At 40.9% G+C, this 22,336-nt stretch overlaps 1 protein-coding gene across 2 annotated transcripts in view; it reads left to right on the top strand.

The window, feature by feature from the left end:
• The window catches only part of TMEM178A (transmembrane protein 178A), a 100,293-nt gene that overhangs the window by 5,490 nt on the left and 72,467 nt on the right, over positions 1-22,336 (top strand). The window lies entirely within an intron of this gene.

The following is a 22,336-nucleotide window of genomic DNA, read 5'->3' as shown; positions in this document are numbered from 1 at the left end:
CTTCACTCAACGTGTAATTAAACTCTGGAATTAATTGCCAGAGAATGTGGTGAAATCAGTTATCTTAGCAGGGTTTAAAAAAGGGTTTGGATAATTTCCTAAAAGACAAGTCCATGAGCCATTATTAAGATGAATTTGAGAAAGCCCGGTGATTATTTCTAGGATAGGCAGCATAAAATCTGTTTTGCACTTTGCAATCTTGCTAGGTGTTCATTTTTAATTTGATTTCATTTTTGTTATTTTGTTTTTCCCTTTTGGTCTTCTTTTTTGTACTGTTAGTATGTAAGAAATTGTTCATACAGGTGCTTTAGTCAGATTGTGAGACTATGGACCGTTGGGGATATTTTTCTAAGCACCTAATATTTGATTGCTTTATTGTTTGTGAACCGCTGTGAACTTCAAAGAGGTATTGGCAGTATACAAATAAAAATTGTATAGTATTGTACAATACTCCCCCGAAATTCGCAGGGGTTCCATTCCAGGAACCCCCCGCAAATTTCAAAAACCTGCAAATGCAGGTTTTCGCCTTTCAAAAGGCAGGGGAGGCAGGAGAGGGTAGCTGGAGCTGGAGTGAAGAAAATCACTCACGGTCTGCTCTGACCACCTCTTCCTGTAGTAAAGTCGGGCTACACCAATCAGGAGCTGCTTTGACACGCAGCTCCTGATTGGTGTAGCCCGACTTTATTACAGGGAGAGGCAGTCGGAGCAGACATCAAATGAGCGAGTCTGCGATTCGTGAACTGCGAATGAGTGGGGGAACACTGTATTGTACTTGTGACCTGGGTTGGCCATTATTGGAAACAGGATAGTGGACTTGATTGCAACTCTTATGTTCTTACATTCTAGAAAGTGTTATTTTAGGCCAGAGCTTTGCACCAAAGATTAAGGGAGTAATTCTCCTTAATCCCCCATTTCAAAATTTCTGACTCCAAATGATTAACAAAAACCCTTTTATCTTCACTAGTTAATTGGTGTATTGGCATAGGTTTGTAAAATTGCCCCATTACTCTTTGAAGTGCCAGAACCTCTGCATAGAAGCTGGTGAGCTGACGCTGCTTTACTTTCCATGTTTATATTTGCAAAATGGCTGCTTCTGCATTACATACCAGAAAATTCACTTGCGCTGTTGCATATTTTATGAAAGACCCTGCATTGGGTATAGCTTTTTGTGAAGTACAAGTGGGATGAGCATGTCCCAACCTGAAAGTCTCAATCCTGATCTCAAAAACCCATGTAAATTGGGTCTTTATGCATGAAGTTTTTTGATGGCCTAACATCTAGGGTGGCACAAATCTGTGTGTAATGCTAACACCAGCAGTAAAATTTAAGTGACCAGCACAGGGCTTTGCTTAAGGGCTGCCACATCCTGCTTAAGGTCTGCCTACCTTCTCTGAATTTATTGTTTATTAGTACTTTCTGTACCACCTTATCTGGCTGTGGTTCCTGTTGGGTCAGTCAGGAAACAAGAAGTAAGATTACTAGAAATATAAGCCACAGGTAGGTATGGGCTAGCTATAGTAGACTATCATAATTAGATTGTAAGCTCTTTCAAGCAGGAACCATCTCTTGCGTGTTTAATGTACAATGCTGTGTGCATCAGGTAGTGATTTAGAGATAATAAATAGTAGTAGTAGACTTTCGAGGGACTGTCAAGGTTGGTTTGTTTATGATATTGATGAAATTTAAGGACACTGGAAAGAAACCTGTCATTTGGAAGGTTTTCCTGTCCTTTTGGGTTAGATTCACATTTAAAGGCATTATATCAGCTTTTTTATTTAAATAACCGACTCAAGGGCAAATTCTATAAGAAGCGCCCAAAAGTTAGGTGCCAACGATTGAGAGTCATCCAGAATGCTGCCGTCCGTCTCATTTATGGTCTCCAAAAAAATCGGATCATGTAAGCCCTTATTACAAAAAACTACACTGGCTGCCGGTGGAAGCAAGGGTCATCTTCAAGTTTGCCTGCCTCTGCTTCAAAACCATAACAGGTTCATCCCCAGTCTACCTGTCGCACCATTTTGAATTTCCAAGCACCACTTGCACACGTAGTGCCTACCTGTTTGCTTTTCCATCCTTGAAGGGCTGTATCTACAAGACATTCCCTGATAGATCATTATCATTCCAAGCAGGCAAATGGAATAAATGGTTAACCAACTTCATTTCAAATGCACCCTCCTACCAAACTAATCAATTAAAACCTATCTCTTCGATAAATTTCTCTGACTCCTTTCCTGTCTTGTTGTATCTTTGAAATGCTTCCGGATAAATTCTGACTACTCTTGGCTTGCTAATGTACTTCGAAAGTATTTTTTTGTAACATCACTGTCTGTATATAGTCTCTTCCTCTGTAAACTGCTCTGAACTGCTTGTGGTATTGCGGTATACAAAAATAAAGTTATTATTATTGTTGTTATTATTACTTAGGCAAGGTTCAGCGCAATTCAAGTAAAATTGGGTGCTGTTTAGTGAATCGCGCTGAACGGCACCTATTTTGGAGGCGCCCAATAAATAGGCCAGCTCTAGGTACAACTAAAAGATAGGCGCCCATGCGAGCGCTTAAGCACGCTTAAGAGCAGGGCTTCTGTAAGAAGGTGCCTAACACGTAGCCACGCCCACACCTAACATGCATAGCGCCTATTTTTTTGAAGGCCGTCTAAATTTTTAGAGGCGCCTTGTTACAGAATCGCGCTTTCTTGATAGGTGCCTATGTTTCAATCAGTGCTGATTAAAAAGCTTAATTGAGCTTGTTCTTCAATTTAGATAGGTGCCTTATCTAGTTGAGCCTCCGAAATAGGTGCCTAATTTTAGGCGCTGGTTACAGAATTTGGGCCTCAATCTTTCAGTACCTAGCAGCATTTCTATAAATAACCACAAGTCTATTCTAACCCTCTCCCCACCCTCCCACATATGAAATCAGGCCTAGGAGCACACTTAAAACATAGTCCAAAATCAACCATTGAGAATTCGACTTTGTGCTGTGTGTTCCATAAAGATTCCCAAATATTGGTGAGAAGGCGTCCCCCATCTAGACTCTCACTTTTCCAAGTCAAAATGTTCCGTGGGTAGCAAATTTATCACGTGTGAGCGAGCGCCAATGGGAAAGCGTAGGTGGATCGGACTCCAACCATTTGGCCAGGATAGTCTTCATGGGAACAAATATAGTGTAAACCTGGGGAGGGGGGTCACAAAGAGAAGGAAATATAATAGATACCTGGAGGGATTAGAGAAAATAAGGGGAGATGCTGGGGAGAAGGACCTTGAGCCATCCCTGTCGGGCACACAGTGAAAGTTTCAGGTTTATTTGTATTTTGATATACATAGTAAATGACAGAAGATAAAGACTTGAATGGTCCATCCAGTCTGCCCATATGTTATACTCATTAAAAATACATGATTAGATTAACTTGTCTCTTCTTTGATATTTCTGGGCCGTAGACTGTAAAGTCTGGTATTATCCTAGGTTCCAAATGCTGAAGTTGCTGTCCAAGCTCACTCCAGCCTATTTAACCATCCTGTTGTTTGCAGGATATCTACTGTAAAGTCTGGCCAGTAACAGCCTCATGTTCCACATTAGTGGAATTCCCATTGATGCCCTCCCCAGCCCCCTACACCGAATCATCATATATGGGACACAGACCGTGCAGGTCTGTCCAATATCGGCCTTAGTTCTTTAATTTACATCCTTCGTTTTCTAATTAGAGATCCTCTATGTTTATCCCACGCTTTTTAAAATTTCATTACCATTTTCCTCTCCACCATTTCCCTTGGGAGGGCATTCCAGGCATCTACCACCTTCTCCATGAAAAAGAATTTCCTAAGATTGCTCCTGAGTCTTCCTCCCTGCAACATCAATTTATGCCCTCTAGTTTTACATTTTCTCTTCTTTGGAAGAAATTTGTTTCTATATTAATACCTTTCAAGTATTTAAACGTCTGTATTATATCTCCCCTGTCCTCCTCTCCTCTAGAGTATACATATTTAGGTCTTCCAGTCTCTTCTCATACCTCTTTTTGTTCAAACCCTTTACCATTTTGTCTATCAAAATATGTAAGCAGATTCATCTAGGATGTCAGTTACCTTTGGGCTGGCCAGCATAGAAGGGTTGGAAGACAGGAGCAGGTGTCTAGTGGCACCCCCCCTTCAGCTCAACTATGCTGACCGAATCCAACCTTACCCCTCCTCCCTCCTTCCCTCTCTCTTCTAATAAAGAAAAAATTCCCAAGTGGTCTGGTGGCCCCCTCCTGCCTTTACCTCCCTCTTTTCTTCCTGTCCAAAAATGCCCTTGTAGTCCAAGGTGGCCTATCAGAATCCCCCCTCAACATCCCAGACCCCTCCATATCTCCCTAGTAGAAGGCAAGATTAATACACCAATGAGCATCATCATCTTCAAAATGGCGATGCCCACTCCCATCTGGTGCAATGCAGGGCAGGATTAACCAATAGGCCAAGTAGGCACATGCCTAGGCCACGAAATGGTCAGGGGGGCCCGATGAAGGAGGGCATTAACATTCTTTTTTCCAAACGGTGATGGGCCCCTCCAGCATCGATCGGCAACGTGCCCCCCCCCCCCATCGACGGAAAGTAAGACAAGCAAGCAACGCGGGTAAGAAAGGCAATAGGAACTGTAATTGTGCAAGCGGTACTGCATGCCCAAAGCTTCCCTCTGATGCAGCTTCCTGTTTCCGCCTGGGCGCATGGTGGGGTGGGGCAGGGCAGAGGGCCCAGTGTACTTGTGTGCCTAGGGGCCCTTGACAAATTAATCCTGCCCTGGTGCAATGTGAGATACATTGGGAGGGGCCTAAGTACTACCTAGCTTTGATTCTTCTGCAAAAATCAGGTACCGTAGATAAGCAGCTCTGCATGGAAAATCAGGTTAATGGTATGGTTAAGAGATCATTTTTTATGTTGAAGAAACTAAAAAGAATCAGGAAATTCCAGAGTGTACAAAAACTCATATTGGTAGTGCAAGCTCTTATAGTGTCTCAGCTTGACCACTGCTCTAAGTCTTTGCTGAAGAGTCTGCAGACGGTGGAGAATGCCGCTGTTCAAATCATCTGTTCCATCAGAAAATATGATCATATTGACCCCTTTTCTAATCTTTTCATACTGGTTGCCTGTGAAAGACAGGATTCAATTTAAATTATGCATGATAGTATTTAGAATCTATCATGGATTGGCCCCTCAATATCTGATACATTTACTTGTGCCATCTATGCGATCGAATGAATTTGGTCTTAGAAATTATCGGAAATTCCACTGTTCTTCTGTTAAGGATATTAAATCAACCAAAGTTTTTGCATCCTCTTTTGTTTATCAAGCAGCGATAACTTGGAATGATTTGATTTCCCTTTTTTTTGGGGGGGTGAGATGAAGAATGGATTATTAAATCTTTAGAAAGTTGGTAAAATCAGATCTTTTTAGGAAATATCTGTTAGAGGCCAAATGTACTTTTAATTTAAAATTTGTTTATTTCATATATGTAATTTATTTCTGGAGGGTTTGTAGCCTCTTGTGATTTGTTACCTGTATTGAGCTGCTCAGATATTATGTGGGATATAAGAACATAATTGTATTGTATTTTATGTAAGGGAGTTTCTCTCTTATATGGCATTTAGGCCCTACCTAGTGCCACCATTTTAAAGAAATGGTACTTCAATTGATATTTGGTACCTGTGTGGTTTGGTTTGTTAGGAGTGATTAGCTGACAGACACACTCATAGAGTCCTTATTGACATTTTTTGCCTCCTTTTTTGTATCTTTTTAAGCACCATTTTAAAGAAGGCAGCTGGAAGAAGCAGGAATGAATGAGTGTTGCTCCTGCTTCCAACAGATAGGTACCTATGAGTAGTGGGTCAGGTCTAAGGTTACCATATTTGTTAAATCAAAAAAAGAGGACATGAGCCCCGCCCCTGCCTCCTGATAGTCTCTCTCCAGCCCCCCCCGGGTCATCCCGAAGTCAGGTATGGCTCTCTGAGTCTCCCCAGTACCTCCACCGGCACTACAGTTTCAAAAGTTCGGCAGCCGGCAGCGTTAGCAACAGGATACTGCTGCCATTGGCCTGCCTCAGAAGCCTTCACTCTACAGCATTTCCTGTTTCTGCATAGGCAGAACGCTGCAAAGCAAAGGCTTCTGGGGCAGGCCAACGGCAGCAGGATCCTGTTGCTAAAGCTGCCGGCTGCCCATAATTTTGTGAAATTGCAGCACCAGAGAAGGTACTGAGGACAGGGGAGACTCCCAACTCCAGGGTGAGGGCTGGACTGGAGCGAGTGTGTCACAAATGCAGACAAACTTCCTCCAGTCTAGGAAGCTGTCTGGACACCTGGACAGTCCTCTAAAAAGAGAACATGTCCAGGTAAATCTGGATGTCTGGTAATTCTAGTCAACACTAAACCACCAGGCCTTTTTCTGGGGAGGCCAGCCTGGCCTGGTCTAGCTGTGGGGTCACCAGTTGAGACGGGCCTGGCCTGGTCTAGCTAGGGGAGCCTCTGAATGGGCTTGGCCTAGCTAGGTGAGCCTCTGGAAGGGCCAGGCCTTTAGCTGGATTTTATTTTTTTAAAGTACAATTTTGTATATGTTGGACACGTGGACATTCTAGCTATTGTGACATGTAGTATTTACACAGCTAAAGAGCAAGTGAGAGTGTGGATTCTTTTGAGCTTTGAATGGTTTGTTAGGGCTCTTCTCTGCTATTTCCCTATGAACCTTGTTCATTAATCCTCTTACTCTGATGCTCTTCAAAAAATGTTAAAAAAATGTTATAATTGACAATAAATAAAGAATAAAATTTATATATGTGTCTGTAAGGGTGTTGTCCCATGCTATATTATCTTCCACTTTATTGGTTGATCTTTTTGGATGTGCGAGTGAGAGTTGTTTTTATACTCTTATGTTTTTTGTAGACTGACAGAAAAGTTGACATTGGTTGCTGAGCTGCAGATTTGTTGTGATTTAAGCACAACATGAATTTGCATGCTCATTATTTTATAAGCTGAAAAAAAGTCAAGGCCACTCAGCTAAGTACTTAATATGCAAATCTGATATCTGAAAGTACTAATTCAAAAATATATCCAAATACTGGACTCATTCACGCTTTAAAGAGACTGTTTTGCAAACTACTCCATGAATTGTTTATATAAATTTCTATACATTTTTGTATGGATCTTCAGAATGCAATCGGGCACAGCATACTTCTGATTGCCAAGGTCTCCATCGATCCAATTTTTAATGAATTCTTTTGTATTTTTTAATATATTTTTTATAATTCTTCTTTTCATTGTGCAAAATTGCTAATAAAATACCCCCCTCAGTGCTCTATTAATCTTCAATCACACCACCTCATAAGAGTTGCTATACTGGGACTGACCAAAGGTCCATTAAGCCTAGTATCCTGTTTCCAACAGTGGCTAACCCAGGTCACAAATACTGATCCCAGAAAGTCAACCAGATTTGGTGCTGCTTATTCTAGAAATAAGCAATGGATTTCCCCGTATCCATCTTAATAATGACTTACGGACTTTTGTTTATGATCACGTTAGCGTTTAGCGCAGGCTAAAACGGCTAACGCGCCTTAGTAAAAGAACCCCATTCTTTGACAATGAATTCCAGAATTTAATTACAAGTTGAGTGAAGAAATATTTTGTACAGTTTGTTTTAAATCTACGACTTAGGATTAGTGTTGGAGCCCTTCCTTTCAGCTTAATCAAAGGCATTCCCTCCTCTAATAGAGACTTCAAATTAGCAGCTTATGCTGATGATGTTTTACTCTTTCTTAGGAACCCTCTAGTCTCTCTTCCTCACCTTATTCAAATTGTCACTCAATATTCTCTCCTCTCTGGTTATTCTGTTAATTGGGAGAAATCAGAGATCTTCCCTCTGAACGATAATATTCTTCCCTCAGATCTAGCTCACTTTTCCTTCTCATGGTCGCATGAAGCTGTGAAATACTTGGGGATCTTAATACATAAAGATCCGGTATATGCTCAAGATCTTAATATATCCAAAGTCAAAAATATAGTACTAAATACTACATCTCGATGGTCTCCACTTTTTCTATCCTGGTGGGGTAGAATAACAGCCGTCAAAATGACTTTGGCCCCTCAAATCAATTACATTCTCTCTATGCTTCCTCTTCTATGCCGGAAGTCATTTTTTCAATGGCTAAATAGGAAGCTATCTGAATTCATTTGGATCCAGAACCCTCACGAACTTGAAGTTTAACAAATCACCTTGGTCATTCCTAGATACCTATGTATGTTCTGCTTCGTAGACACTCCTGTCTTCCTTTTCTTTAATTTCCTTTTCTTTATTTTTCTTTCATCTTTCTCCCTTTTTTCTGTTGTTCTCCCTCACTTTCTTCTTATATTCTCTTCACATGCAGTTCTAATAGTAGGAACCTTTCTCACTGTTATGTTCCTCTATAGTTAAATATAGATTTATATGCTCTTTATACAGAAAACTTTATTTTGACTTCATGTATTTGAACTGCTTCCTGTATTTTCTAAAAATACTCAATAAAAAACTATTGAACTCAAAAAAAAAAAAAAAAAGGATTAGGGGACATGCAATGAAGTTACTAATACTTTTGGAAAGAGCAAACAAGCGATTCACATCTACCCATTCAGTATCTTATAGACCTCTATTATATCTCCCCAAGCCATCTCTTTTCCAAGCTGAAGAGCCCTAATCGCTTTAGCCTTTTGTCAAAGGGAAGTAGTTCCAAGCCTTTTATCATTTTTGTTGTCCTTCTCTGAATCTGTTTTGAGATGTGGTGACCAGAATTGCACGCACCATGGAGTGATAATAGGGCATTATTAGAACATTTTCATCTTTGCTTTCTATTCCTTTCCTGATAATTCCTAACATTTTATTTGCTTTCTTAGTTGCCACTGCACATTGAGTTGAGGGTTTCAACTTATACTCGACAATCCTTTTCCTGGGCAGCGACTCCTAACATGGAACCCTGCATCACTATAATTAGGGTTCTTCTTTCACACATGCATCACTTTGCTCTTGCTCACATTAAACGTCGCCTGCCATTTCGATGCCTAGTCTCCAAGTCTCACAAGGTCCTTTTGCAATTTTTCAGAATCCTCTTGCGATTTAACAACTTTGAATAACTGTGTGTCATCAGCAAATATACCCCCTCCTTTACAAAGCCACGCTAGCTTTTTTAGCACCAGCCACCGTGGTAATAACTCCAACGCTCATAGAATTCCGATGAGAGTCCAAGCTGTCACCACTGTAAAGGAGGGGGTATATCTTTGTAAAGGAGGGAGTTAAGTATCTCAGTAGTTATTCCCATCTCTAGAACATTGATAAATATGTTTAAAAGCAGCAGTCCCAACATAGACCCTGGAGAACCCCACTATTTACCCTTCTCCATTGAGAATATGGACTATTTAACCCTACTTTCTATTTTCTATCTTTTAACCAGTTCTTGATTCATAATAGGACATTACCTCCTATCCCATGACTTTTTCTAATTTCCTCAGAAGTCTTTCATGAGGCACTTTGTCAAATACCTTTTGAAAATTCAGATACACAATATCGACCAGTTTGCCTTTATCCACCTTTTTATTTACCCCTTCGAAGAAATGTAGTAGATTGGTGAGGCGAGATTTCCCTTGACTAAATCCATGTTGATTTTCTTTCATTAATCCATGTTTATATACATGCTCTGTAATTTTATTCTTTATAACAGTCTCTACTATTTAGCCCAGTACTGACCTCAGATTCACCGGTCTATAATTTCCCAGATCATCTCTGGAACCCTTTTTAAAAATTGGTATTATGTTGGCCACCCTCCAGTCTTCTGGTACCATGCTAGATTTTAAAGATAAATTACAAATTATTAACAATAGGTCTGCAGGTTCATTTTTTGATTTGATCAATAGGATGTATACCATCCAGTCCAGGCGGTTTGCTACTCTTTAATTTGTCAAATTGCCCCATTACATCTTCCAGTGTTAGAGGAACTGAAACAAATCTCTGACTCATCAGCATGAAATACCATTTCTGGCACTAGTATCTCCCCCCACATTTTCCTAAGTAAAGGCCGAAGCAAAGAATTAATTTAATCTCTCTGCTATGGACTTGTCTTCCTTGAGTGCCCCTTTTACCCCTTGGTAATCTAGTAGTCCAACTGATTCTTTTCCTGGCTTCTTGCTTTTATTATATCTAAAAAAAAGATGTGACTGTGTGTTTTTGCCTCCAGTACAATCTTCTTTTCAAGGTCTCTTTTTGTCTTCCTGATCAGTGCCTTGGATTTGACTTGCCATTTCTTATGCTGTTTCCTATTATTTTCAATCAGATCTTTCCTTCAGTTTCTAAAGGATTTCCTTTTTTGGTCTAATAGCTTCTTTCACCTCACTCATTAACCATGCTGGCTTTCATTTGGTCTTCCTTCCTCCTTTTTTAATACATGGAATATATTTGGTCTGGGCTTCCTGGATGGTATTTTTGAATAACTTCCACACATGATGTAACTTACTGATCTTTGCAGCTGCTTTTTTTAATTTATTTATTTATTTATTTTTACCATTCTTCTCATGTTATCATAGTCTCCTTTTTAAAAGTTTAATGCTATTGTTTTGAATTCCTTATGTGCACTTACACCAGAGATTATATCAAATCTAATCTTGTTATGATCACTGTTATCACGTGGCCACAGCACCATTACCTCCTGCAGCAAATTATGCTATCTACTAAGAACTAGGTCTAGAATTGCTTTGTCTTTTGTAGGTTCCTGACCCAGCTCTTCCATAAAGCAGGCCTTGATTTCATGAAAGAATTTGACCTCCCTAGCATGCCTTGATGTTACATTTACCCAGTCGATTTTGGGGTAATTGAAATCACCCATTATTACTGTGTTATCCAGTTCGTTAGCCACCCTAATTTTTGATAACATTTCAGCATCTGTCTGTTCTTCCTGGCCAGGAGGACGTTAGTACACTCCTGTCACTTTCCTTTTCCCCTTTAAACATGGAATTTCTACCCTTAGGGATTCCAAGGTATGTTTTGTTTCATGTAAAATACCGCAGCAGTTTTTCAGTGCTAGATTCGCGGTAGAGTTTCCTTCTCTCTTGAGTCTTTAAGCATCGTGCCCTGATTTGTAATTCAGTAATGCTGCCCAACAGGGGAGCGTCAGCTGTGCACTTGAGCTGATTATCAGATGAAGAACATTGAAATCAGCAGGTAAGACCTTTTGGGGGAAACCTCTACGCAGCAGAGTGTCTATTTAGAAGCAATTCAGGGTGCATGAATTAAAAGATGGATGGTAGTGCAAATTTTCAGCTCTAGCTGGCTAATTTAGCTGTCATTAGGTGCAGTGAAAGCCAGGTAGATTTAAGCCCATTTTCAGCTGGAAACTAGCTGACTGATGGAGCTCTGCAGCATTTTGGATATTGATCTGTTATTGCTTACTTGATGCTTGACCATTATGCATAGCCACAAATTCCAGCATTGCCATTAAAAAAACAAACAAACCCAAGTAGCAAAAATATGTTCTAAGGTAGGCTTTACAGCTTCTAATTCCCCCCAAACAATAAATTATTTAGTGGATGCCTATTTCCTCTCCATCTTCCCTCTCCCCCCCCCCCCTCACACCCTACTTCTTGCAAACCCATTGCTGTAGCCAATCAGGAAAACCCATTCTGTCTGCATTACAATTCAAGCTACCTGGCAGTGTTGACTCTGAAGCAGACTGCTTTTGTAGAATAGATAAGCTTTATTATAGTGAGATAATAATTGCAATTGGACCAAAACAGTTAACATTGTTCTTAGGCCTCTCCTCCTTTCATGTGCCGTCCAAGCATTGAAAAGTTGCCATGGCATCCATCCCAGATATGTCTGTACGGTCTTGGAATGCACAGAACATTGACTTGCTGTGGTGTAGATTATTTTACTGCTCTTTGAATAGGCCACTGCCCTCCTCCTCTGTGTGAAAGGAGGGGTGGAACACCTTACAGAATAGATGGAGCAAGATATTAGTATTTGATGACATCTCCAAATGAAAATAGTTTTCTGGTGCCTGTAAATATCACAGTTTCTCTGATTTGCCTTTGCAGGCTGACTGCCATTGTTACTTGATCTCCATCTGAACACTGCAGGCAGTGAGCTTACAGTACTGGTACAAGAGAGGCGTCTTTGTCTCAGATGCAGGTAACTGTGCATATTTTGGCATTGAGATAGAGATTGTACAAAGAGAGCGCTCTAGTTATGGCTATGCCTTGTTGAAAAAGGAAAGAAACAGGTTCAGGCTAGAAAAAGCTTTAGCCAAACATCTGCACTAGAAGTGGGTCTAAGCACTTTCTCTGATCACAATCTATATAACATTGATATTTAGGGCTCCTTTTACGAAGGTGCACTAGCATTTTTAGCGCATACCGTGCGCTAGCCGAAAAACTACCGCCTGCTCAAGAGGCATGGCATGGCGTGCACTATTTTGTGCGTTAAGGCCCTAACGTGCCTTTTTTAAAAGGAGTCCTTAATGTTTCAGACTCCTGGATTAACATTTCCTGTAGCATTTATTTTGGTCAGCTCAGGGGATCAGTCACAGCATTACAGAATATTTTATCTTCAGGACATCAATTCAGATCCCAGTTTGGGTGGTTTATGTGAGAACATAAGAATTAGCTAGGATTACCAGATTTTACTAGTGTAAAATTTGGACCCATGGCCCCGCCCCCAGGCCTGCCCAGTTCCATCCAGCCCCGTCCCATTCCACCTGAGTCACGCCTCTTTTCCACCCCAGCTTCGCCCTCCTCAATCTGTTCTTGTGCTCGGAGCCCAGTATCCCGTCTTCACAGTGGTCAATCCAGGTTATAAGTATCTGTCAAAAACTTAGATAGTAGTAACATTCCATGCTGCCGATCCAGGGAAACAGATAGTTGTCGCAGTCCAGTTTCAGGGGCCGGGTTCACATGGAGGAGCATTTTCAATATGATATTTAAATCTGATTTTGGATTTTTTTGAGATAAACATTCAAAAATCCAGTAGAGAAAATGACCATTTTCAAACCAGAAAAATGTCTTTTCCCCCAAAATGGCCATTTCCTAGATGTTTGTCCTCAGTGCATCTATTTTTTAGAACCATAAATAAAAAAGTCCAAATAAAAACCCACACAAAAAAACAGCCATTGTGTCTGGCATCGAAAACATGACGGCAGAGCAGTGGGGAACCCCAGGGGGGCACTGCAGTGAACTTAACATAAAAGGTCCCAGGTATACTGTACATCTCACCATAAACCCCCTTACACTGTATGCTAAACCCTCCAAAACTCATCCACAACCAACTCACTATGGGGATACTCCAGATTATATACCACAACTTTTTAAGTTCTCTACTGAGACAGCTTTTAATTTAAGGCAAAACCATCCTTAATTGTAGGATAACCAATTCACAATTTTTGTATTAACTAGTTTGTTTTTTGTAAACCGCTGTGAACGTCTTTGAGGTACTGGCGATATAAATAAAGATTGTATTATATTGTATAAGTCAGTAGATTAGGGTTCACACTTTCCACAAGTGTACTAGTTAGAGTGGGATATGGGCTTTGGTTCCCCATCCACTGCACCGACCACCAGGCTATTCCAGAGAACTGCGTGCTACTCTATTAGGACTGACCATAACATGTGAAGCTATCATATAGCCCATAACTTGTGGAAAGTGTGATGTTTCCTTCACATCTTTAGGAGATGGGAAGGGGTCAGTAACCACTGAGGGAGCAAGGAAGGGCTAAGCCTTCATGTCTCCAGCAGTTATTTGATCAGTTTGGCCACTTTTTTTTTTTTGGCAATTAGTTGTTATTGAAACAGGTCTAGCCTCAAATGTCCAAGTTTTGCCCTGAATTGTTTCTGCAGTGTTACATGATTGCAGAAAAATGTCCAAATCACAAGTCCACCCTAATCCTGCCCAAAACATGCCCCCGACACAGCCCCTTGAGATTTAGATGCACTTCAGACAAACAACATAGAAAACCATTTAAAAAATGGCAATTTGGACGTTTTAGTAAATATGTCCAAATGCCACTTAGAGATTTTTGGGTCATTTTTCTCTTTTGAAAATGAGCCCCATTGTGTCTCTAATCAGATTCCTCTGAAACTGTGAAGTCTGTTGCATTCCTCATCATGACTTGTGACAAGGACACATTGAGAAAGAACAGAAAATGCTTTTGGCCGGGTTAATGCTTTCTTATCGAGTTCATTTGTGGCTTGGGATACATGACCTGTCACCTACTCATCAGTCCTCTGCTCTCTCTATATCTATGAGAACATTTCATTCTCCTTCACAAATGGTTCCTAGCTTCAGCTATGCTTAAAATAATCATAAAAAAAGGTTACTTAAGGCTCTCATGTAGCATTTTTCTGTTTGGGGAAAAGTAATATGATATAAGATTGAGGGTGAGTTTATTTAAACCAATGACAAGGCCAAGAACTGTGAATTATATTTGGATATGAAACTCTGAATTCTTTCATAGATGTGCACTTATTATTTCAGCATTTTGACAGTCTTAGAGCTAGATGTACTAAGCAAAACCTTCTGCAATCTTGACACATGGAAGCTAATTTTATAACAGGTCATCTGTGTGCTGGGTCAGCTCAACCTAGGTGAGGCACTGGCTCAGCGAACCAGTGATAAAGGGCACCAAGATCACTGTTCTCTCTAGGCCCCACCCTCTCTCTTCCCTCTACTCTGCCCATAGTCGCACATCCCCTCTCTCAAATTTCCTCCTTGGTCTACCTTCACCCTCCTTGAGGGTCCCGGCAGTGGCAGTGATTTATACATGTTTTCTGTGGCTGACCAGAGCCTTCCCTCTGCTACATCCCTGCCCCTCTGATGCCACTTTTGCACAAGGCAGAGGGAAGGCTCTGGTGCCTGGCTTAAAGTTTTGAGCGTAACTGCAGACTTATAACAGTTTTTTGGAGTGCAACTGCGCTTAGCATTCAGTTTTATGACATCTAACTTTGAGCAACCTATATAGAATTTATCCCTATATGAATAAATTATGCATTTGAAGTTAGGCCTGCCCAATAGCAGTTCTCTCTTATTTATCTATTTATTTATATACTTATACAAATAAGTACTTGTATATAATATGTAAACCATTTTGATTATAACCACAGAAAAGCAGCATATCAAATCCCATCTGATCCTGTTTCTTTTTCTTCCCATGGGCACCTGGCATACGAGACTCCAACTAGGACCTCCTCCTTCTCCTTTCCGTGGCACTGTGATACCCTCCGACACTGCTGCTACTTTTAAAGAGAGAATCAAGATTCCTAGACACAATTGTGCAGACACAAAAATTGGCCTTTACTATCAACCCCCAGGACAAACGGAGGAGACAGATTCAGAAATGATAGAGGAAATTAAACAAGAATGTAAGACAGGTAATGTAATAATCATGGGAGACTTCAATTTCCCGGGGATAGACTGGAACCTGAGAACCTCAAACTGTGGCAAGGAGGCCAAGTTCCTGGAAGCACTAGGGGACTGCTTCCTGGAACAAATGGTGGGAGAGCCAACAAGAGGAAACGCCACCTTGGACTTGGTCCTAAATGGCATTATGGGACCGACAAAAGGAGTAGAAGTCACGGTCCCACTGGGGACGAGCGATCACAACATGATCAACTTTAAACTTGACATTGGGAAAGGGAAACATACTAAAACCTTAACCACGACCTTAAACTTTAAAAAGGGAAGATACGATAGCATGAGAGCCGTGGTGAACAATGGCTCAAGAAAAAGATGGACGAAATTAAAATGGTAGATCATGCATGGTCCCTACTGAAAAATACTATCACGGAAGCACAAAATCTCAACATTCAGCGGATTTCCAAAGAAAGGAGAACCGTTATGGCTTACTAGAGAGGTGAAGGCAGCCATAAAAGAAAAGAAGGACTGCTTTAAAAAATGGCAACGCACGAAAACAACCGAAGCTTGGAACAAACACAAAGATGATCAGAAGAAATGTCACAAGGTGGTGAGGGATGCCAAAAAGGACTATGAGAAGAAAATAGCACAAGAGGCCAAAAATTTCAAGCCCTTCTTTAGATATGTAAAAGGAAAAAAACCTGCGAAATAGGCGGTGGGACCTCTGGATGACCAGGGAAGAAAAGGGTACATCAAGGAGGACAAACAAATTGCAGACAGACTAAATTCCTTCTTTGCGTCTGTCTTTACGAAGGAGGACACTGCAACAATACCAGAAGCAGTGAAAGTGTTCAAAGGAGTAATAGAGGACAGCCTCACCACAGTAGAAGTGGACTTGGACCAGATATACTACCAGATCGACAATCTTAAAAGCGACAAATCCCCTGGACCTGCACCCGAGAGTCTTAAAAGAACTGAAAGTTGAAATCAGAGAGCTTTTGCAAAAACTTGCCAACCTGTCAATTAGAACTGGACAGATACCGGACGATTGGAAGATAGCGAACGTCACGCCAATTTTCAAAAAAGGATCAAGAGGAGAACTGGGCAACTACAGACCTGTGAGTCTTACGTCTTTCCCTGAAAAGATGATTGAAACACTGATTAAAGATAGCATAGTCTGGCACTTGGATACACACGACCTGATGAGAGCCAGTCAACATGGCTTCAGAAAAGGGAAATCATGTTTGACGAATTTAATTCAATTTTTTGAGACCATGAACAAACAAATTGATAGTGGAGAACCGGTGGACATAATATACTTGGACTTCCAGAAAACGTTCGACAAGGTTCCACATGAAAGACTTCTCAGGAAACTACAAAGCCATGGAATAGAGGGAGATATACTAAGATGGATAGGCAAATGGCTGGAGAACAGAAAGCAGAGAGTGGGCATAAATGGGAAGTTCTCAGACTGGGAGAAAGTGACTAGCGGTGTGCCCCAGGGCTCGGTACTTGGGCCCATCTTATTTAATATTTTCATCAATGACGTAGAAGAAGGAACATCCAGTGAGATCATCAAGTTTGTAGACGACACAAAGTTATGCCGGGCAATCAGATCGCAGAAGGATAGCAAGGAACTCCAGAGTGACTTGTGTCAGTTGGAGAAATGGCAGATGAAGTTTAATGTGGAAAAGTGCAAAGTGATGCATTTAGGCAGAAAGAACAAGGAACACGAGTATAGAATGTCAGGTGCAACTCTGAGTAAGAGTGAACAAGAAAAGGACCTGGGTGTACTGATAGATAGGACCCTGAACCTTCGGCACAATGCGTGGCAGCGGCAAAGAAAGCAAATAGAATGTTAGGCATGATAAAGAAAGGAATCACGAGTAGATCGGAGAAAGTTATAATGCCGCTTTATAGAGCAGTGGTCAGACCACACTTGGAATACTGTGTCCAACATTGGTCTCCCAACCTAAAGAAGGATATAAAACTGCTGGAGAGGGTGCAGAGACGAGCAACGAAGCTAATAAAAGATATGGAGAACTTGGAATACGAGGAACGATTTAAGAGACTGGGATTGTTTTTCCCTGAGAAAAGAAGACTGTGAGGGGATATGATCGAGACTTTCAAAATACTGAAAGGAATCGACAAAATAGAGCAGGAAAAAAATTATTTACAATGTCCAATGTGACACGGACAAGAGGACATGGACTGAAGCTAAGGGGGGACAAGTCCAGGACAAATTTCAGGAAGTTCTGCTTCACGCAACGAGTGGTGGACACCTGGAATGCTCTCCCAGAGGAGGTTATTGCGGAATCCACCATTTTAGGATTTAAAAGCAAACTAGATGCACATCTCCTTATGAGAGGCATAGAGGGATATGGGTGACTAAAATTATGCCAGGTGTACACCTGGCTGGGCCTCCGGGTGTGCAGATCGCCGGACTTGATGGACCGAAGGTCTGATCCGGAGATGGCAGTTCTTATGTTCTCACCAATTTGCTTGACTTCTTTGAAGATGTGAATAAACATGTGGATAAAGGTGAGCTGGTTGATGTAGTATATCTACATTTTCAGAAAGCTTTTGACAAAGTTCCTTATGAGAGGCTCCTGAGAAAATTAAAGAGTCACGGGATGGAAGTTAGTGTTCAGTTGTGGATTAGGAATTGGTTCTCGGATAGAAAATAGAGGGTAAGGGTAAATGGGCATTTTTTTTTTCAATGGAGGAGAGTAAATACTACTACTACTACTACTACTATTAATTATTTGTGTAGCGCTACCAGATGCATGCAGCGCTGTACAGAGTTACAAAGAGTAAGAAAACAGTCTCGTCTCGAAAGAGCTTACAATCTAAATAGGCAAGACAGACAAACAAGATGCCATGGATACAGTTAAGGGGAATGGTTAATCTGCTGGCTGGGTTGGAGGGCAGAGGGAAGAACAGGACAATCAAGCCATTGTGACATCATGGATGAGGTTGGCTCTTATTGGTGAACTGAGGCATTATGACATCACAATCTCGGCTCTGCCTCCCAAAGACAAACAGGATGTCATGGATACAGTTAAGGGGAACGGTTAATCAGCTGTCTGGGTTGGAGGGCAGAGGAGTAGGGTTAAGGATTGAAAGTTATATCAAAAAGGTGGGTTTTCAGTCTACTTTTAAACAAGGAAAGGGAAGGGCCTTGACGGACAAATAGTGGAGTGCCGCAGGGATCTGTATTGGGTCCGGTGCTATTTAACATATTTATGAATGATTTGGAAACTGGAACAATGAGTGAGGTGATAAAATTTGCAGATGACACCAAACTCTTCAAAGTTATTAAAATGCATGCAGATTGTGAATAATTGCAGGCAGGCTTTAGGAAATTGGAAGACTGGGCGTCCATGTGGACAAATTCAAAGTGAAGCACATTGGGAAGAATAACTTAAATCATAGTTTTATTTATTTAAAACATTTATAGACTGCTTAGTATAAGCGGTTTCCAGCAGCAAACATACATAAAATTTACCATAAAACATAGGAACATAAACCCTCCCCCCCCCAAACAATCTCTCTTATCCCATCTTATATGGTGAGCAGTGTATCAAGGCAGTTGATACATCCCCACGAGGACAACCAGAAATCGCAATCTCTTTGCCTATCCAAAAATCACTGATTGCGAATACAGGTCCTTTATGGACAGAACCTTTAAGTTTCAAGCTAGCATACAGCAAATTTGGCTAGGCAATTTCATCAATAGAGCCAGGTTGATCTACGGCACTTTTCGGAAAGAAATTAAGAAAGCTCTGTTCGATAGATTTATCTCCTAGACAGATACCCCCCTACCTTTTTTTAAAAAACTATTTATCTCCTAGACAGATACCCCCCACCTTTTTAAAATCTATTATTCAACATGTTGATATTGCGTATTCTCACTAATTGTTTCCTGTTTTTCACTGACTTTTCAGTGTCAGTTTTCGCCATTTGTATTCTGAAATTCGCTGGCTGACCAGCCCTCTTCCCTGTAACATGCCAATATAATGTTTCTCACTAATTGTACTCTGTAATCACTGTAATTCACTGATTGTACAGCTCTCTTCACTGTAAACCACCTAGAAGTCGCAAGATTGTGGTAGTATAGAAAAAATAAAGTTATTATTATTGATGGAGAAATTAGCTTCATTACAGTTAGGCATCCACAAAGAGTTGTGTCTATAGTAACGTCTTAAAGTTAGCACAGTTCATACACAATCTTAGATGTTCAGGTAGATAGCGCCTTAGAAAAAGATCTAGGTGTTATTGTGGAGAATACGATGAAACCTTCCACCCAATGTGTGGCAGCAGCCTAAATAGCAAACAAGATGCTAGGAATTATTTTAAAAGGAATGGTTAACAAGACTAAGAATGTTATAACTCCATGGTATGATCTCACCTTGAATATTGAATTAAATTCTGATTGCCTTATCTCAAGAAAGATATAGTGGATTTAGAAAAAGTTTGAAGAAGAGTTACCAAAATGGTAAAGGGGATGGAACTCCTCTTGTATGAGGAAAGTCTAAAAGGTTGGGGCTCTTCAGCTTGGAAAAGAGACGGCTGAGAGGAGATATGATTGAAGTCTATAAAATCCTGAGTGGCGTAGAACAGGCACAAGTAGATTGATTTTTACTCTGTCAAAAATTATATACATTAGGGGGACACTTGATGAAGTTACAGGGAAATACTTTTAAAATCAATAGGAGGAAATAGTTAAGCTCTGGAATGCGTTGTCAGAGGTTGTGGTAAGAGTGGTTAATGTTTTAAGAACGTTCGGACAATTTTCTGGAGGAAAAGTTCATAGTCTGTTATTGAGACAGACATGGGGGAAGCCACTGTTTGCCCTGAATTGGTAGCATAGAATGTAGCTACTCTTTGGGGTTTTTCCAGGTACTAGTGACTTGGATTGGCCATCTTGAAAGATGGGCTACTGGGCTAGATGAACCATTGGTCTGACCCAGTAAGGTTAACTAACTTCTGTTTGGAACTTAATTGATTTTAATTGGTTTAATTGGCATGGTAGTTGACTATGCCATTAAAAACAGATTAAAAAACATAATAATGTAAGTTTTGTGCAGAACATTGTGGAGTGGCTAGTGATACCTAAGTCAAGGTGCCTACTGGCACCTGGCACCTACCTGAAAAGTAGATATAGTTAGGGGTGGAGAATAGGCATGATTGACTTAGGTATTTTAGTGATATTTCACGATTATTTGTGACACTCAGCGATACATACAGTCTGATTTTTCCACTGAATTTTGTCCATTGCTATTTTTTGTGACATTTGTTTTTTCCCTTTCTACCATTGACCCCTGATGAAGGTTGTCCGAAACACGGACCGTGTTGGGTCCCCTGTTTGGTAAAAAGGTTTTATATATTTTTTTGTTTGTCACAATAAATTTTGCCTACGTTGTTGTACACGTCTGCAGTTCTGTTTGTTTGTTCCTGCTTAGGTATTTCTAGGCATCTGTATTAGGCGCTGTAAATTAGGTCAGGAAAATTCTACCAGTAGGACGCCATTAAACGTGATTCTATAAATGGTGCCACACAGTTGATTGACAACCACAGTGACCGATGCCTACAAGCTAAGTGCCGTAAGATGCCATTTCTAGAATCAGTCCCTCAATGCCTGTGTAGGATCAATCTGTATTAATCCATCTTGTTTAGTTTTTTAATAGGTTTATTGATATTTTAGTGTGCACACCAATGTTTATGCTACCTTCTTTCCTAAGTAGGTCCTTGTTAGGCGACTCCTGGAAGTTACTGCTTTTATGGTGCGATAGAATTGCTCTGTAGGTCTTGAATGATATTTGTAGTGTTTTTTTATCACTTCACAATATGTGCGGTACTGGATTTTAGATTTGAATTTAGATCGCGCCTTTCTCAGCAGTAGCTCCAGGCGAGTTAAATTCAGGGACAGTAGTTATTTTCCTATCCCTGGAGGGCTTACAATCTAAGGGCTCCTTTTACAAAAGCGGGTTAGGGTTTTAACGCGCGGAATAGCGTGTGCTAGCTGCTACCGCCTCTTCTTGAGCAGGCGGTAGTTTTTCAGCTAGTGCGCGCTAATCCGGTGCGTGCGCTAAAAACGCCAGCGCACCTTCGTAAAAGGGGCCCTAAGTTTCTATCTGAGGCAGTGGAGGGTTAAGTAACTCGGCCAAAATCTCAAGGAGTAGCAGTGGGATTTGAGTCCTGGCTTGCTTGGTTCTCAGCCTGCTGCTCTAGGCATTAGATACAGCTAAGGTGGCTGATACATACTCCAAATATATTTGACAACTAAAGGCCAGGAAATTTGAAGTCTGGTGACCTTTTGGCAACCCACCCCAAAAACTGATAGGCAAATCCATTTTATGGTTGCCAGTAACCACAGGATTTCTGTTACAGTAATGATGAGCAGTACTGTTCCCATGGCCAACAGGAAGATGCTGAACTGGGGAGTCACGAGTTAAAGTATCTGCATGTATTTCCAGAATACAACTTATTAAACAGAACAATATTTGCAGTATTTTGATTTTTTGGCATGATTCCTTGGAGCCTATTCAGTGTGCATAACACAATCAGTAAGAGAAGTATTAGGGGGAGGCAGCTGGTGCATGTGCAGCAGAGATGCCTTGATGAGGTTCTTTCCTGCTGTGTTCAAAAACACCCCCTACTGTCCCTTTTAGAGAATGACAAGGGGACAAATTTTTCTCCGTCCCCAAGGGAACTCATTTTCCCATCCCTGCGAGCTCCGTCCTCATCTGCACAAGCCTCAAACACGAATCTTGTGCGGTTAAGGCAGAGCTTCTAGCAATGGGACAGGGACAGCGACAAAACTCACGGGGATGGGGGCGGGGAAATTGAGTTGCTGCGGGAACGGGGAAAAATTTGTCCCCATGTCATTCTTTAGTCCCTTTAATGATGAGGTAGGTGTTACTTGCTCATCATACTTCATTCCATCCTGTCACAGTCCAAC

Source organism: Geotrypetes seraphini, chromosome 3 (genome assembly GCF_902459505.1).
Source record: "Geotrypetes seraphini chromosome 3, aGeoSer1.1, whole genome shotgun sequence".
Classification (NCBI taxonomy): domain Eukaryota; kingdom Metazoa; phylum Chordata; class Amphibia; order Gymnophiona; family Dermophiidae; genus Geotrypetes; species Geotrypetes seraphini.
The sequence above is the reverse complement of the archived record's forward strand: the minus strand, read 5'-3'. Positions and strand labels throughout refer to the sequence as shown.